The 17,030-nt window shown below is 51.1% G+C and overlaps 2 protein-coding genes across 3 annotated transcripts in view; both read right to left on the bottom strand.

The window, feature by feature from the left end:
- The window catches only part of LOC125026341, a 96,284-nt gene that overhangs the window by 49,224 nt on the left and 30,030 nt on the right, over positions 1–17,030 (bottom strand). The gene's annotated exons all lie outside the window — the stretch shown is intronic.
- Positions 10,607–17,030, bottom strand: part of LOC125026340 — a 63,559-nt gene continuing 57,135 nt past the window's right edge. Inside the window, exon 3 of the mRNA XM_047614714.1 lies at positions 10,607–10,824. The gene's annotated coding sequence lies outside the window, so the exon portion shown is untranslated. The remainder of the gene's footprint in view (positions 10,825–17,030) is intronic.

Genomic DNA, 17,030 nt, shown 5'->3' with positions numbered 1-17,030 from the left:
AGAGAGAGAGAGAGGAGAGAGAGAGAGGAGGAGAGAGAGGGGAGAGGGAGAGGGAGAGGGAGAGGGAAGGAAAGGAAGAGGTGAGGGAGGAGGAGAGGGAAGGAGGGAGAGGGAGAGGGAGAGGGAGAGGGAGAGGGAGAGGGAGAGAGAGAGAGAGAGAGGGAGAGGGAGAGAGGGAGAGGGGAGAGAGGGAGAGGGAGAGAGGGAGAGAGATACAGACAGACAGACAAAATTAGACAGACAGACAGACAAAAGGAGATACAGACAGACAGACAAAATGAGATAGAGACAGACAGACAAAATGAGAGAGACAGACAGACAAAATGAGACCGACAGACAGACAAAATGAGACAGACAGACAGACAAAATGAGATACAGACAGACAGAAAGAGACAGACAGATAGCCAGAGAGATAGACAAACTCGCACTTACTCACTTTCCTTCCCTCTCTCTCTCTCTCTCACCACACACACACACACACACGCACACGCACACGCCACGCACACGCACACACACACAGAGCGCCCGAGCCACAACACAGCCGGAATAACGGGGTTTTGGGCGCAGCAAGGACGGCAAAACACCCAACAGGAAGGTATCCTTTTAATAAGCCCCGTCGACGTCCTCCCCCTCCCCCCACCCCCTCCCCACATGACCGCCCTGCCTTCATTAGCCGAGTTCGGTTTCAAGGCCCCGTCAACGCACTTTTTCCATGCACAAACTATCCAGATCTTTCGCTGGGACTCGCGGTTTGTTTGCCAGACAGTTTCTTTGTCTATCTTTTTCACTATTCCTCCCTCCTCCCCCATCCTACCCCTCTACCTCAAGCCTTTCCACTATCTCTCTCTCTCTCTCTCTCTCTCTCTCTCTCTCTCTCTCTCTCTCTCTCTCTCTCTCTCTCTCTCTCTCTCTCTCTCTCTCTCTCTCTCTCTCTCGAATTTGAAAGCAGAGCCGCAGGCAGAAATGCTGCCGCGACGCCGCCATACCAGCCCGAGAGCCAGGCACAGCTCGCAAAACAAGCGAGCCTTCACAGAGAGCAGACACAGGAATGTAACAACATTTACATCACCTCCCTACCCCTTCCTAACTCCCTTACTCCCTCCTCCTCCCTCCTTCCTAACTCCCTTACTCCCTCCTTCTTTCCTCCTTACTCCCTCCTCCCTCCTTACCCCTTACTCCCTGCCTCCCTCTCTCCTTACTACCTCCTCCCCCCTCCCTCCCTCCTCTCCCACATATCTGCAGCTGGAAAGTTTGGCGGGCATGTTACGTACATGCGTGTACATACATGCATGCACTGACGCGGACACACATAAATACATAGAGAGAGAGAGAGAGAGAGAGAGAGAGAGAGAGAGAGAGAGAGAGAGAGAGAGAGAGAGAGAGAGAGAGAGAGAGAGAGAGAGAGAGAGAGAGAAAGAATAATAGGGAGGAGAGTAAAAGTGTAAGAGAGAAAAGAAGCGAACTTAGACGAGAAAGGAAGGAATATTACCCATAAAAATACAAATTTAAACCCTGCACGAGAGATAAAACGATTAATTGCAAAAAGGTTGTGTAGGACGGACGGAGGGAGGGAGGGAGGAGGGAGGGAGGGAGGGAGGGAGGGAGGGAGGGAGGGAGGGAGGGAGGGAGGAGGGAGGGAGGGAGGGAGGAGGGAGGGAGGGAGGGAGGGAGGAGGGAGGGAGGGAGGGAGGGAGGGAGGGAGGGAGGGAGGGAGGGAGGGAGGGTTATAATAGGAGTCTCATCCCATCCCAAATTGGTCTTCATACACGTTCAGTGAATGCCGGTAAAAGCTGGAACTAAAGAGAGGACATTATCCTTAGTCCTCTCCCTCTCCCACTCCCACTCCTCTCCCTCTCCCTCTCCCTCTCCCTCTCCCTCTCCCTCTCCCTCTCACTCTCACTCTCTCTCTCGCTCTCTCATCCTCTTTGATGAATATGGAGTAAGCTGGGGTGATGATAGTAAATGTAAATATACAAAGAGGGGAAACGAAAGAGAGAGAACAGAAACTAGGAGGAAAAACAAATAAGAAGGAAAATTAACAGCACTCACAGAAACACAGACAGACTAACCCAGACACACGCTGAAACACACACGCGCTCGCTTGCGCGCGTACACACACACACACACACACATACATACACACACACACACACACACACACACACACACACACACACACACACACACACACACACACACACACACACACACACACACTAGAAAAGGTGAGAGAAAGGGAGAGAGAGACGGGGAGAAAGGAGAGACGAGGGAGAAAGAGGGGAGAGGAAGAGGCGAAGGGGAGTGACACCTGAAGAGACGAAGAAAGCTACGGAGACAACAACAGACCGCCCTCCCTACGCATTTCGAAGGGAACCAATCGTCATAATCTTCACAACCAAACTATCATTAATATGGTAATTGCATAACGAAGTCCCACCATAACGTGGCGACACACTCTCGCCCGTGATGCAAGTTGGGGGGGGGGGGCGATGGTTGTATGCTGGTGGGGGGGCTGGGGGGGCGGAAAAAGTGAAAGGTCGAGTGGAAAAAGAGAGGAAGGGCGGAGGTGGGAGAGGAAGAGGAAGAGAAAGGTAGGGAGAGAGAGGGAGAGGAAGAGAGGGGAAAGGAGGAAATGCCGACAACGGACAGAAATAGAGTATAAAATCTCGAAAATCACGAACAACTGACATCGATAATCAGAGTTAACCTTTCTGGAACATTCACGCGTCACGAAAGCCTTTTAAAAAAATTAACGACCAGCTTAACATTCACTCCGTCTCTCTCGGATCCGCTCCGTGACGCCCACCGTTTCTATAAAACATACGGCACCATCACATCCCGTAGTTACGTCAAAGCCCGTCACAATTGCAGCCCAGGGTCTCTACGCACCCCCCCCCTTTCTCCCTCCTCCTCCCCTCTTTCCCTCTCCCCTCTGAGTATCCATATAATTATTGCCAATTTGGGTCAGTAGGCAGGCGGGTTCCCTCATGACGTCACAATTGTAAAATCGAACCTTCCGCCTCTTCTTTTCCTCCATTCTGGTCCCCCTTTCTGCCTCATCCTCTCTTACGCTTTACCTACCCCCCCCCCCCGCCCCCTCCCCTCTATTTCCTTGTATTTCCCATCTTCTTTTCTTTCCTCTCATCTCCTCCAGTTTATTATCTCCCCCCTACCTTCCCCCGTTTTTACCACCTCCCCCCATCTCATCCCATCCTTTCTCCCCCATTTCTCCTCCTTCTCTCTTATGTTCCGTTTCCTTCCCTTCGTCATCTCACTTTCATTACGCCCTCTCGTCACCTTCTCTCTCTTCCCCCTCCCTCCCCCCTTCCCCTATCGCCTCTCCTCTCTTCCACCCTTCCTCCCCCCCTCCTTCCCTTTCCTCCTCCCCCCCCTTTACCACCATTACCTTTCCTCCATCCCCCCCTCCCCTCCTTCCATTTACCCCCATCGCTTCTGCATCCCCCCTTCCCTCCCCCTTCCCTCCCCCCTCACCTCCCCCCTCACCTCCCCAAGTCCCTCTCATCACTACCCCGCCACTTCCTTCCTCTTATCTGTGGGCGGGGACGTGCGGTAAGTCCACCTCACCTGCCAGGTTAATTTACCGTGCGAACACTGGGTGGACGGAGGGATGGGGAGGGGGGGGGGTGCATGACTCGAGAGGGGGAAGGATGGGAAGCGGGGAGGGGAAAGGAGGATAGAACAGGGAGGGAAGGGGAGGGTAGAGCAGGGACGGGAAGGGAGAGTGGGGTGGGCAGGGGAAGGGAGAGTGGGGTGGGCAGGGGAAGGGAGAGTGGGGTGGGCAGGGGAAGGGAGAGTGGGGTTGGCAGGGGAAGGGAAGGTGCAGCGGGGAGGGGAAGGGGAGGGTAGAACAGAATGGGAGAGAGAGAGTGGGGTGGGTAGGGGAAGAGGAGGGTACAACGGGGAGGGTAGAGCAGGGAGGGGAAGGGGAAGGTGGAGCGAGAGGAAAGGGAGGAAGTGAGGGTCAAGAGAAACTGATAATCGAAAAGAGCAAACAGCGAGTGATTGCTGAGTCTAAAAACTGAGAAGAGAGGAGGTAAAGAAAGGGAGGAGAAAGGGAGGCAAGGAGGGAAGAAGAGAAGGGGAGAAGGAAAGAGGGGAGAGGGAGGCAAGAAGGGGAGAAAAGAAGAGAAGGAAAGAGGAGAAACAATGAAGAAGTATGGGAGAGAAAATGATAGAGGGAAATAGGGAGAGGCAAGGAGAGGGAGAGAGAGAGAGAGAGAGAGAGACAGAGAAAGGAGAGGAGAAAATGTTCGTGGAGTTACATATGAACGAGGCGGAAAGATAGTGAAGCGGAGAGTATGTAGGAGGGGAAAGAAGGAGGGAAGACATAATGGGGAAGGAGGAAAGAGAATAGAGGAAGAGAAAAGGCAAAAGAAGAGCGTAAGGAGGAGGATAAGGAGGGAGAAGGGGAAGAGAAGATAAAAAAAAAAAAAAAATAGGAGGAAGCTAAGGGTAATTTCCACGAAAAATGGCGTCGCAGAGCCCAGGGCACTCGCGAGAGAGTGACAAAGTGGGCAAGGAATTAATGAAGCGGCAACCGAAATGTAACGAGCGGCAGTCCGGTAGACGAGTGACGACGACGACGACGCGGGGGTGGGAGGGGGAGGGGAGGGGTGATGACGACGACGACGCGGGGGTGGGAGGGGGAGGGGAGGGGTGATGACGACGACGACGGAGGGGGGAGGGGTGACGAAGGTAGGGGTGAAGGTAGCAGCGCGGGACTCCGGCTGCGACGGAGGTGAACGGGCCGGCCACACGGAAGCCTTGGGGGACCTGTTCCTCGGCCAGGTGATCACCTTGCCTTACCTGTATGTGAATCTGCCTTCCTAGCCCACTCCCAATTCCTTACCCCCCCACCTATCTCTCTCCCATGCCTACCCCCCCTCATACCCAAAAGCCTTATCCATGCCCCCCCCCTCATCCTTCCCAATCTCCGACGCCGCCCTCCACTCCCTCACCCACTCCGCCCTCCACTCCCTCCCTCACCCACTCCGCCCTCCACTCCCTCCCTCACCCACTCCGCCCTCCACTCCCTCCCTCACCCACTCCCTCCCTCACCCACTCCGCCCTCCACTCCCTCCCTCACCCACTCCGCCCTCCACTCCCTCCCTCACCCACTCCGCCCTCCACTCCCTCCCTCACCCACTCCGCCCTCCACTCCCTCCCTCACCCACTCCGCCCTCCACTCCCTCCCTCACCCACTCCGCCCTCCACTCCCTTCTGCAACCCAGGTACCAGGCGTTGCTGCCGTCCAGCGTCCCAGGTAACAGGTAAACACAGTGCACCAGTATCGATTGTTTACCGGGCCCTTAACTACTCGCCGCACGCCCTCACACTGCACACTTCAACAGGTGGACGCGCACACTCTCTCTCTCCCTCTCCTTCGTGTAAACATTTGTAAAGATGCAATTTCTTTGTTGGGATTATCGCGCAAAGGACTGCCTTGCGCTCGTGTGTGAGTGTGTAAAGGCGTGGAAGTGTGTAGTAAGGTTCATTCATGGGTTCTAGATGCAGGGACCGGTGCTGGAGTAAGGACAGGGGGCAAACAGGGACAGGGACAGGGGTAGGGGGGAAAGGAGAGGGAAGGGGTTAGGGCTTGAGATAGCAGGTAAGGTTAGGGGGAAAGGAGAGGGAAGGGGTTAGGGCTTGAGATAGCAGGTAAGGTTAGGGGGCAAGGATAGGGACTGGGACAGAAGTAGGAATAGAGCCAGGGATAAGTGTGCTAGAGCTGGGACAGGGTAGCAACCCGGGCCGTGAACCCAAGGGGGACAAAAGGTCGAAAAGGAAGGGGGTCACGAGCGAAATCCTCACGACGAAGGGAGGGAAAAAATTAGGAACATAAGCGTTAATAGGACAAAATAGACGAGCAAGACGAGGGCGGGTGCCGATGGGGAATAAGGGAGGGGATGAGGGAGAGGGACAAGGGAGAAGGGAATACAAGGGCAGGGACGGGATTCGAGTTCGGGAGAAAGGATGTGACCAAGCCCCTACTGTCCACCCCCGCCTACAGCTGAAAGTGAAACCTTTCACGGCCAGTGGGTGTGACGGCGATACAGTCCGCCACCCGCGCTCGCCCTCGCCCGGCCACGCCCACGCAACCTGTACTTGCACCCACTTTCTACCGCCACTCAGGGATGTAGGCCTACGCGCGGACGCACACAAAGGAAACACGTCGCCGAGAGCGGTCATCATTTAGACCAATTTATATGTAGATAAAAACATCGATTATGATGATTTCGGGCCACCGCGGGCGCGCTTCTCCACCCCTCGCCACTCAGAGGTCTCGGGATGCAAGCACCGCCTCTTTGTCCTGTGAACGTCGCCTCCTCCAGCACGTTCCTTTTGATGTGTTCCTCGCGAGGACAATCACTTGTTCAAAGTCAAATCCCAAGTCCCGCGGCCCTGGAGGAGGTCCCAACCGCCTCCCTCCGTGTGAGGCGCACGAGACAACACGCCGCCCAGCCTTTGATCTCCGCCCGCACCTCACGCCTCGCCTCCGCTACGAGATCGCGCTATTAAAATTTACCACAGCCGTTTTCGCCCCCGGTTCGCAGGCGTGCCAACAGAATGCTCCGAAGTGGCATTTCATTTACAAAAGTGGCATGGGCGGACCCCCCTCTCCTTCTCCTTCTCCTCTTCCTCTTCCTCTTCCCCATTCCCTCTCTCAGACACGCTTTCCTCCTCTCTGGCGACCGCGCGCACACCTGATGCTTAGCACGAGCGCCTTCTTTCCCCATTTTTTTCCTCTTCCTCTTGCGCTTGCAGTTTTAAAGCTAAAAGCACGATCCTGACTCACGCTTACCTGTCTAAGCTTCTTTCTAAAACACCGCCGCAAATTTATGCGCTGACCTTGGACTCTCCTTCCCTCCTCCCCATCCTTTATTTTCCTTTATCCCTAACCAACTTCTCTCTCCCTTTCCATCTTCATCCCTCTCCTTCAATTTCCCTTTCACTCCTCAATATCCCTCCCTCTCCCTATCATCCCTCTCCCTATCATCCCTCTCACTCCCTCTCCTCGTCATCCATCTTCCTCTCCCTCTCATCCCTCTCACTCACTCCCCCTCCCACACTAACAACTCGGGGCAAAAAATCCATTACCGGCAAAAATGCGGCGTTAAAGTTGATATAAGACCAAGCGAAGGGAAATTAATGGCGCGTCGATGGGATTGTGTTGTGGTGCCACCGACCCGATAGCGGCGGCGGCGGCGGAGGCGGCTGATAAGAGGGGTTGGAAGGCAGGGAGGTTGGAAGGCAGGGAGGTTGGAAGGCTGGAAGGCCGGGGGCTTGAAAGGTTGGAAGGTTGGAAGGTTGGAAGGTTTGACGGTCGAGAGGTTGGAAGGTTGGAAGGCCAGGAGGTTGGAAGGACGGGAGGTCGAAAAGTTGCAAGTTTTTGGAAGGTTTGGAGGCCGGGAGGTTGAAAGACTGACGACCGGGAGGTAGGAAGGTTGGAAGGCCTGGAGGTTGGAAGGCTGGGAGGCTGGGAGGTTAGAAGACTGGAAGGTTGGAAGGCCGGGAGGTAGGAAGGTTGGAAGGCCTGGAGGTTGGAAGGCTGGGAGGCTGGGAGGTTAGAAGACTGGAAGGTTGGAAGGCCGGGAGGTTGGAAGGCCGGATGGTTGAGAGGTTAGAAAGCTAAAAGTTGAGTGGCTTGGTGGGTCCTACTAGTTGGTTCAGAGGTTGTCTGCGAGGCTGGATGGTTTCAAGGTTGGAAATCTGGGAGGTTGAGAGGTTGGAGGGTTGAAAAGTCATATAGGCTTAGCAGCACGGATAGCGGGCATATATAAGGTAGTTTCCAAAGGGTATGACATAGCGGGGGTGAGAGAGGAGGGTAATTGCGAGGGGAGAGGGACAGGGTGATGAGAGAGAGGGAGGGGAGAGGGAGAAGGCGAGGGGAAAGGGAGAGGGAGAGGGAGAAGGCGAGGGGAAAGGGGAAAGGGAAGAGGGAGAGGGAGAGGGAGAGGGAGAAGGCAAGGGGAGAGGGAGAGGGGACAGGGCTAGGGGAGAGTGTGTGAGGGGGTTGATGTTACATTACTTCAACTCTTTTGCATAGAGCGGAGGGAAATCCCATCGTATGTTACAGGTAAAAAATAATCGTTTTTTTTCTCTCTTTTTTTTCATTTACTGACTTACTCACTTCAATTCTTTTAGGTTTTATTAATCATTTTTAAAACGGGGCGCCGAGACAAATTTCTTGGCCATTGGTTCCGCGTGTTGGCTGTGGTGACGAAGGGGCTAATGACGACTGAATTAGTGCTAGTGTTGACGATAAGGGTGAAAAAGGTCCGAATAATAGTAATGACGATGGCGATGATGAAGACGAGAATAATAATGATGATGACGACGACGGTATTTAAAAGTCGACGACGGAAATTGAGGATAACGAAGATAATGACACTGACATGGACAACGCCGATAACAACAGTAACAACAAAAACGCCAACAACAACAACAACGACCCCCCCCCCCCCCCCCCCCCCGATGACGCCGAGCAGGAGCGCTCCCAGGAACTCGCGCATAATATCAACTTGTCTCCACCGAAGTTCGGACATCACAATGATGACGTACAGAAACTTCGTCTATAACTTCACTCCATTACCGGCGGCAGTATTAGCCGTCCCCGAAACAGGCTGCCGGAAATAAAATTATAAACTAGTGCCAAAAAAACAGAGGAAAATAATCCCTAAACAAACCAGGGACAGATACCAAATCACGGAAACTTAGTCACCAATTAAACACACACACACAAACAAATATGCGTGTATATGAATAAATGAAAAAATAAATAAATTATATGTATATAATTATATAATTATGCACACACAAACATACATATATATATATTTTCCAGACTAATACTTAAACAACAGGAAATTAACCTCAAAAGCTTCCATGTACAACAGCCAGCAGGAAAAGGAGTAGCTCTATAAACACAATAAATAAAATAAAAGTTCGTATAAAAAGAGACACCGGCAGTATGTTTATCTGTTAAAATGTCAGACAGAGCAAGAGGAATGGGAGGGGGGAGAGGGAGGAGAGAGAGAGAGAGAGAGAGAGAGAGAGAGAGAGAGAGAGAGAGAGAGAGAGAGAGAGAGAGAGAGAGAGAGAGAGAGAGAGAGAGAGAGAGAGAGAGAGAGAGAGAGACAGGAAGAGTAACAATGAGAGAAAGGGAGAGAACGAGAGAAAGGGAGAGAACGAGAGAAAGGGAGGAAAGAACAAGAGAAAATGAGTGAAAACAAGAAAAAAGAGGAGAGTACAGTGAGGGAAAGAATCAGAGGAAACAGAGAACAAGGGAAAGAGACATATAACAAAGTTAATGAGAGGAAATGGGATAGACCAAGAAAAATTAAAGAGAAAGAGGGAGAGAATATAAAACAACCGGAGAGGGAAGAGAAGAAAAGAGAATGAAGACAGGAGATCGAAGAGAAGGAAAAGAAAGAGAAAAAGGAAAGCGAGAGAGAGGAGGAAGGCTAGCGAATTAGAGAATAGCAACGGAGGGGAACAGACACACACACGAAAAAAACGTAGAAAAGTGAAAAATAAACGAATAAAGGAAGGAAAAAAAAACGAATGAAAAACAAAAAAGCACAATGAAGCCGAGGAGGGGGGAGGGGGGGTGCCACGAAAGAGGACAAAAGGAAAACACGAAAACGAGGTAAAACATAATAAAACAGGGAGTGTGTGTGACCTGGAGGAGAAAACATAATGAGAAAGAGCAGAGGGGGAGATGACAAAGGTTGTCAATGTGGAGCTTAGCCCATGCCTGACAGGTGGATGTGTGTGGCCATCAATGCACTCGTCATTGTGGTCTGCTGTAAAACGAAATATCAGGGGCTATGGCAACGTGGGTGTGTGTGCTGTACATATGTATGTATATATTCACATGTGGATATAGATAGATAGATACAGAAATTGGTAGACAGATACATATATACATGTACACATACATACTTATGCACAATCATTTATATATATATATATATATATATATATATATATATAAATATATATATATATATATATTTCTATATATATTTATATATATATATATATATATATATATATATATATATATTTAAATATATATTTATATATATATATTTATATATATTTATATATATATATTTATATATATATATATATATATATATAAATATATATATATATATCTATATATATTTATATATATATATTTATATATATATATATTTATATATATATATTCATATATATATTCATATATATATTCATATATATATATATTTATATATATATATATAATGAGCGTTTAATTAGGAAAAAACGCCTTTAGTTGAGACTGGATTCGTATGGGCATCGAAAGCCTGTCTCAGAATGGATTCCACGGGCGAGGGAGGGTATGGGATAATGGGAAACCACAACAGAGGGGGGGGGATCCATAACAGGAGCCACGACAGGGGGGGGGGGTGAATCCATGACAGGCCCCACAACGAACACACGGCTTACCTGCGAGCGAGGACTTGAGGCAGTTGGCAGCGGATCGCCAGCAGAGGCAGGCCAGCTGGGCCGCCGCTGCCGTGATGGACGCGGCATCGGGCATCCTTCGCGGCCGCCCTCTCTCTCTCTCACGCGCCTCGGCCAGTCCAATGAACCAAAACCTCTATTTTACACACATCTTTTATGTCCGCTGCGTCAAACTGTGTGGTGTAGGAAGGATGGTGTCGCTCTAATCCCGTCTACATCTCTGTGTCGCTACATTAGCTTTCAGGCTTGACCATGGGTTCTGTCCCGCCCACGCCGCTAGTGCTACCGGGGAATGCGCTGCTACACCTGCCGATGATCAGGAATGGCTCTGGTGTGTGTATATATACATACATACATACATACATACATACATACATACATATATATATATATATATATATATATATGTATATATATCACCGAATCCTGCTAGCCCGCTGCCGGAATTATGCATGTTCTCCGACTCGCTACCTGCATGAATAAACATACCTGCCCGTTCGCTATTCCCTACCAGGCGTGTCTTACCGCAGGCCCTGTCTCCGCCCGGGCCCTTGGTGCGATTTAGCTCGTGCGGCCGTGCCCCTCTTCCCCCCTCCCTCCTCGCCGTGCCCTATACCCGATACCCTGTGAGTGTCCCCGGGCCAGGTGGGTATAAAACCAGTTCTCCTCGGGTGTCCCTGCACTCAGCTGATAAACCTGCTTGCTAGCGCCTCTGTTATGTAACAGGTAACGACGTGGCGTAACACCTCTCGTGACCCCCCCCCCCCCCCGTACCAAGAGAGAGGAGGTGGTGCTGCCGATGCTCTTTCCCTCCGCTCGCCAAGCTGCTACTACTGCTACTAGAACTACTGTGGACTGAGTGGCTGCGCTTCCAAATCAACCCTCTTTACTACAGCAACTCTTCTCTACATTCCCTATTTCCGCGTCAAACTAAACCACCATCCACGCACCATCTCACAAAAAAGCTAATCCTCTTCCAGCAAGATTAGTTCCAATCCTACAATCCCATAATCCACCACTGCAATCCTTCAGCAGAAATCCCTAAGCTACGCCATGAGCTATGAGCACCAAAAAGAACAATCAAATACAAAAAAAATTAAACTAGGAACTCGGCAAATTACATCAACCCCTTTGAATCCTATGCTACCCACCCCGGCAATTACCTCAGGACTTCATTTAAATAACGTGCTACCTTGCTCACACGCCCATCCGCCCACGCGACAACGGAGAGGGCATGAAAATACGACGGCGGAATTCCCTGTCAACGGTTCACTACGAGCTCACAACCAATTACTTTTGTTTTCCCAAGGCGTAGATGTACTAGAGGGATTGGTAAGGAATTAAGATGATGAATAACTAGCGTATTTCATGAACTATCATACTCTCTAAGCCTGTCAGCAACCATCACCAACCTACCAAGCGCATATTCGCCTTGACAATATAAAAAATCTACGTCTGAAATACCGCAACGAAGTTCCACCAACGGACGGACATGCTCGGCGATTTTCTCCACACTCCCCCCCCCCCCCCGTCCTATGCTCCCTCACCCCTCAACCCATCCTATTCTCTGCCCCGTCAGCTGATTTCAATGCCCAACTTGGCGTGATCATTCTCCCCCTCCATCCCCTTCCCCCTGCCCTACTCTCGTAACATACCCATACCTGGCCGATACCAACGGGCTCCCCCGACGTACCCAGCTTCGAGAAGGGCTGGGTATCGGCTGGCCCTGCTCTCGGCGGCGGGAGATCAAGTCTAGCGCATTATTTAGGCCAAAAACAAGCAAACAACTCGAGCCTTCGCTCATGGCGCCCCTGGCAACGGACCGAGTTACCTGTGTTTACCTGCATCGTTTCCCTACCGGCTATACTCTGCCTGTCTGCGCCGCCCTTGGTTTCTAAGGAGAGAGTAAACACTGCTATCAACAGCTATCATTGGTTTCCATTCTTCAGTCATCTCTAACCTACTTGTCGGCTGTACATCCTGCCTAAAATCGCTTTGATCAATGCAGGTCAGTGAATGTTACCGTGTGAGAACAATCGAGCGTTCATTGGCATTTGGTCCGGTCGGCACGCGACGTTGAACTCCGGTGCCGAGCGAACAATGCAAAGCAGCCGCCGCACCGCCTCCTCCTTGACACCTCGCCCTCGGCCGCCGCATCTTTAAGACGCGGGGATGCCCTGGTACCACGGCGCGCCACCTTGCCCTCCCATCACCCGCACCCGCAGCGCCCGTGCCCAGTGGCAGAGGGCGACGCCTGTGCCCATGGTCGCTGCGGGGGTTCACCAGCACGAAGCAATGCACAGCCACGTGCCCGCCCGCCGCCGCTCTCGCGCCGCGGCCCCTTCACCGCCACCACCACTATGTACACAAACAAACAGGCGGATCCAGCTCCGTGCTCTGGAGCCCGGTACCGAGAGATGGTACACTGGTTTGGTACACCGAAGTGTTAATGTACCCTCGGAGACGAGTTAGTGTACCACCCCTTCCCCACCCTGGATCCGCCAGCAAGGAACAGGTTAGTATAAGCAGGTAGTGAGTCTGGCAGGCCAGTCTAGGGTTACCGCCACTCGGCTCCGGTTGTTAGTAAACACTACCAAAAATCTACCCAACTCCAGCGTTAATCACAGCTACGGGGGTTAGGCGACAACTACGGCCTCGTATAATTACCCTGTGTGCACGCGTCCTGTGCAAAGCACTGTCTTGCTAAGATGATTTATAATCCGATTTGCAAAACTTTTTGTGAGACGCGATACGCAAGTGTGTTAAGCAACAAGCGCGCTCAGAGAACCTTTCACCGTCACGACACACACGACACTGAGCGACCTTTTCCAGAGCCAACCAGACTCGCCCAGCCAAGCCAGGTGAACGGGCGCTAACTCTCACGGCTCTGGAAACCACCCACGCTCTCTTTCGCTCCGTACGTACGCAACTGAGGCGCATTCTCGTCCCCTATGCACAATTAAGACCTTGCCCAAGCCTTTCTTCAGCGAATGCAATCGATGCCTGCCGTCCAAACACACGACCGCCAGGACCGTGAAGATTAGTGCGGGGACCACAACAAAAGGGTCCATTGAATGCTTCCTGACCTTCCAAACAGGCTGAGACATTTCCGCCATGCCCTTTGCTACCCAGGCCGAGTCATCACAACAAACTGCCCCACGGCGGACATGGAGGAAGTAATTACGATAGGCCTAGCTGCCTTCAGACGACCTCGCCTTCCTTAGAGGAGCCTGCGGAATGACCCTTTCTGGAACCACGTCGCGGGGGGAGGGATCCTGCGCGCGCTAAATCACACCTCGGAACTGTCGCCGACTTAAAACTTACTTCGGGTTTAGTGTCCTGCGGCGCGGAAGAGTTGCCGGGCAGTTGCAGAATGTGACTGCAATGTTTGTCATTCAAATAGGATTTCGTCTCGTTCTGCCTCAGATCAGGGTTTTTTCTTTCAGTTACGTAAAGCGCTTTTTTTTTTTAATTCTCTCGCTGAAGAGATGGGAGAGGATTCTTGGTTGCTAGTCGTTTTATTTTCTTCCTTCTGCTATTTCATTTTCTTACTGATATGCTGTTCTCTTTACTTCTGCATTTTCTTTTTCTATTTCCCGCTACTATCTTTTGTGAACTCTGCAAATATTCGATTTTCTTCTGTTTTCCTTCTCCGGGACTTTATCTTTTCTGTGACCCTTTTTCTCTTTTTATTTCTGTTGATTTCATATTTTTTTGTCCGATTTAGACTATCGTTTTATCAACTTTCTCTTCAATATCTTATTTTTTCTTCGCTTACGTACACTCCCTTTTTAAATTGTCTGTTTTTCTCTCTCTCTCTCCCTACCCCTCTCCTCTCTCCAACTTTAGCAAACTCCCTTTTCCTCTTCCTCCTTCCTTCTTCCTCTTTCCCCTCTCTCTATCCCCCTTCTCTCCTCACCCTTCCAATCTTCTCCCATTCTCTGTCTATTTGTGTCCGCCTGTCTCTCCCGCTGTCTGTCTCGCTCTCCTTACCTCTCTCCCTTCATTCTTCCCTCCCTCCCTCACCCTCTCTGCTCCCTATCAATAAATCTCCCTCCATTTCTCTTCTTTCCCTCACCTCTCTCCATCCTCCGTCCTCTCACCTTCCCTCGCCCCGCTTCCTTTCTCTTTCCGCTCCACCCAACGCAATGCTTGCTTGCTCTCTTCTCTTCTCTTCTCTTCTCTTCTCTTCTCTTCTCTTCTCTTCTCTTCTCTTCTCTTCTCTTCTCTTCTCTTCTCTTCTCTTCTCTTCTCTTCTCTTCTCTTCTCTTCTCTTCTCTTCTCTTCTCTTCTCTTCTCTTCTCTTCTCTTCTCTTCTCTTCTCTTCTCTTCTCTTCTCTTCTCTTCTCTTCTCTTCTCTTCTCTTCTCTCTCTTCTCTTCTCTTCTCTTCTCTTCTCTTCTCTTCTCTTCTCTTCTCTCCTCTCCTCTCCTCTCCTCTCCTCTCCTTTCCTTCCCTCCCTCTCTCCTTTTCTTTCCCTCCCTCTCTCTTTTTCTTTCCCTCCCTCTCTCCTTTTCCTTCCCTCCCTTTCTCCTTCTCTCCCTCTCTCCCTTCCTTCCTCCCTCCCCCCCTCTTCCTCTCTCTTTCTCCTTCGCAAAATGCCATCGAGCTCTAATTTCTCCGACATTTTCCACCACCCAAGGCCGTTTATTCGTAATTATCACCTGTTAATCGCTCGTTTATTGCGATCCCTTTCGCTGGGAATAATCTCATGGCCTTTTTTAAAGTGTGACGTCACGTACGTACGCGCTCTCTGTCTGTCCGTCTCTGTCAATTTTTTTTCATCTCTCGTTCTGTTTGTTTGCATATCTATCTGTCTGTATGTTTATTTCTTTATCTCCCATTCTGTTAATCTGTCTGTCTGACTTGCCGTCTATCTCTGCCTTTCTCTACAACTATCCTCTCCCTCCTCCCTCCCTCCTTTTCTCTCCCTCCTTCCTTCCTCCCTCTCTTCTTCCCTCCCTCTCTCCCTCCTTCCTTCCCTCTCTCCCTACTTCCTTCCTCCCTCTCTCCTTCCTTCCTTCCTCCCTCTCTCCTTCCTTCCTTCCTTCCCTCCCTCCCTCCCACCCTCCCTCCCTCCCACCCTCCCTCCCTCCTTCCTTCCTTCCTTCCTTCCTTCCTTCCTTCCTTCCTTCCTTCCTTCCTTCCCTCCCTCCTTCCTTCCCTCCCTCCCTCCTTCCTTCCTTCCCTCCCTCCTTCCTTCCTCCCTTCCTTCCTTCCTTCCTTCCTTCCTTCCTTCCTTCCTTCCTCCCTTCCTTCCTTCCTTCCTTCCTTCCTTCCTTCCTTCCTTCCTTCCTTCCTTCCTTCCTTCCTTCCTTCCTCCCTTCCTTCCTTCCTTCCTTCTTCCCTCCCTCCCTTCCTTCCTTCCTTCCTTCCTTCCTTCCTTCCTTCCTTCCTTCCTTCCTTCCTTCCTTCCTTCCTTCCTTCCTTCCTTCCTTCCTTCCTCCCTCCCTCCCTCCCTCCCTCCCTCCCTTCCTCCCTCCCTCCCTCCCTCCTTCCCTTCTCACCGCTTCCGGTTATACGAGTGACTTTGTATCTCTATTTTTGCGGGTTGAATTTAGTCTCAGAATAGCATCGGCAGCATCGAGTTTCCTTCCGCTTGTTTGATGCTGTAATTGGTGGACGGGAGTGATATCAGTGCATGGAAAAAAAAAAAAAAAAAAAAGACCTTATGTAACAAAGACATAAAAAGATACTGAGTCGCTACTTGATATAATCCCTAATTAATGATGAAGTGTGTGTGTCTGGGGGGGGGGGGGGTGAGGGGTGAGGGGGGAAGGAAAGCAAAGAGGGGAAATAGGGAGAGGGAAGGTTAAGATGACTGGGGAGGGGAAGAAGGGGAGGAATGAGGAAAATTAAGTTGAATGGGGAGGGGAAGAAGAAAGGTTCCTGTGGGGGAGGGGGGTGGGAAAGGAAGGCGGAGATGGGAAGGGGAGATAAATAGGGAAGAGGGAAGTGGAAAGGGAAGGGGGGAAGGGGAGACGAAAAGACAAATAGGAAAGTAGAGTAGGAAGGTGGAAGACGAAGGAGAAAGGGGCAAAGGAGAAGGGGGATAAAGCAGATACGAAGACGAAATAATTAAAAATAAGAAAGTGAAGGGAGAAGGAGAAACGAAGAAAAAAACAAAAAAAAAAAAAAAAGGAAGAAAACAAGAAAACATAAAAGGGGAAGAGAGAACAAAGACACCAAAAAACACCACCAACACCAAAACACAACCTACCCCTTCCCCTCCCCCCCTCACGAAATCAGTCCCGATAACGTCCTTATTCTCCCCCCAGAGGTCGTCCGAATAATCAACCTCGCCGCCGTAACCAAGGGACCGTGACACCACACGATCATGACGCAACGACCCGCCTCGCATCAGGACGACCGGAGGAGGAGGGGGGGGGGAGGATGAATGGAGGAGGGGTGGGGAGGGGGAGGGGGAGGGGAGGAGGAGGAGGGGGAGGAGGGGGGATGGAAGGGGCGAGAGGAGGGGAGGAAGAGGAGGGGGAGGACAGGGCATGAGGATGG

The sequence above is a fragment of the Penaeus chinensis genome, chromosome 6 (assembly GCF_019202785.1).
Source record: "Penaeus chinensis breed Huanghai No. 1 chromosome 6, ASM1920278v2, whole genome shotgun sequence".
In the NCBI taxonomy this organism is placed as follows: Eukaryota; Metazoa; Arthropoda; class Malacostraca; order Decapoda; family Penaeidae; genus Penaeus; species Penaeus chinensis.
This window is presented reverse-complemented; position numbering and strand designations above follow the sequence as displayed.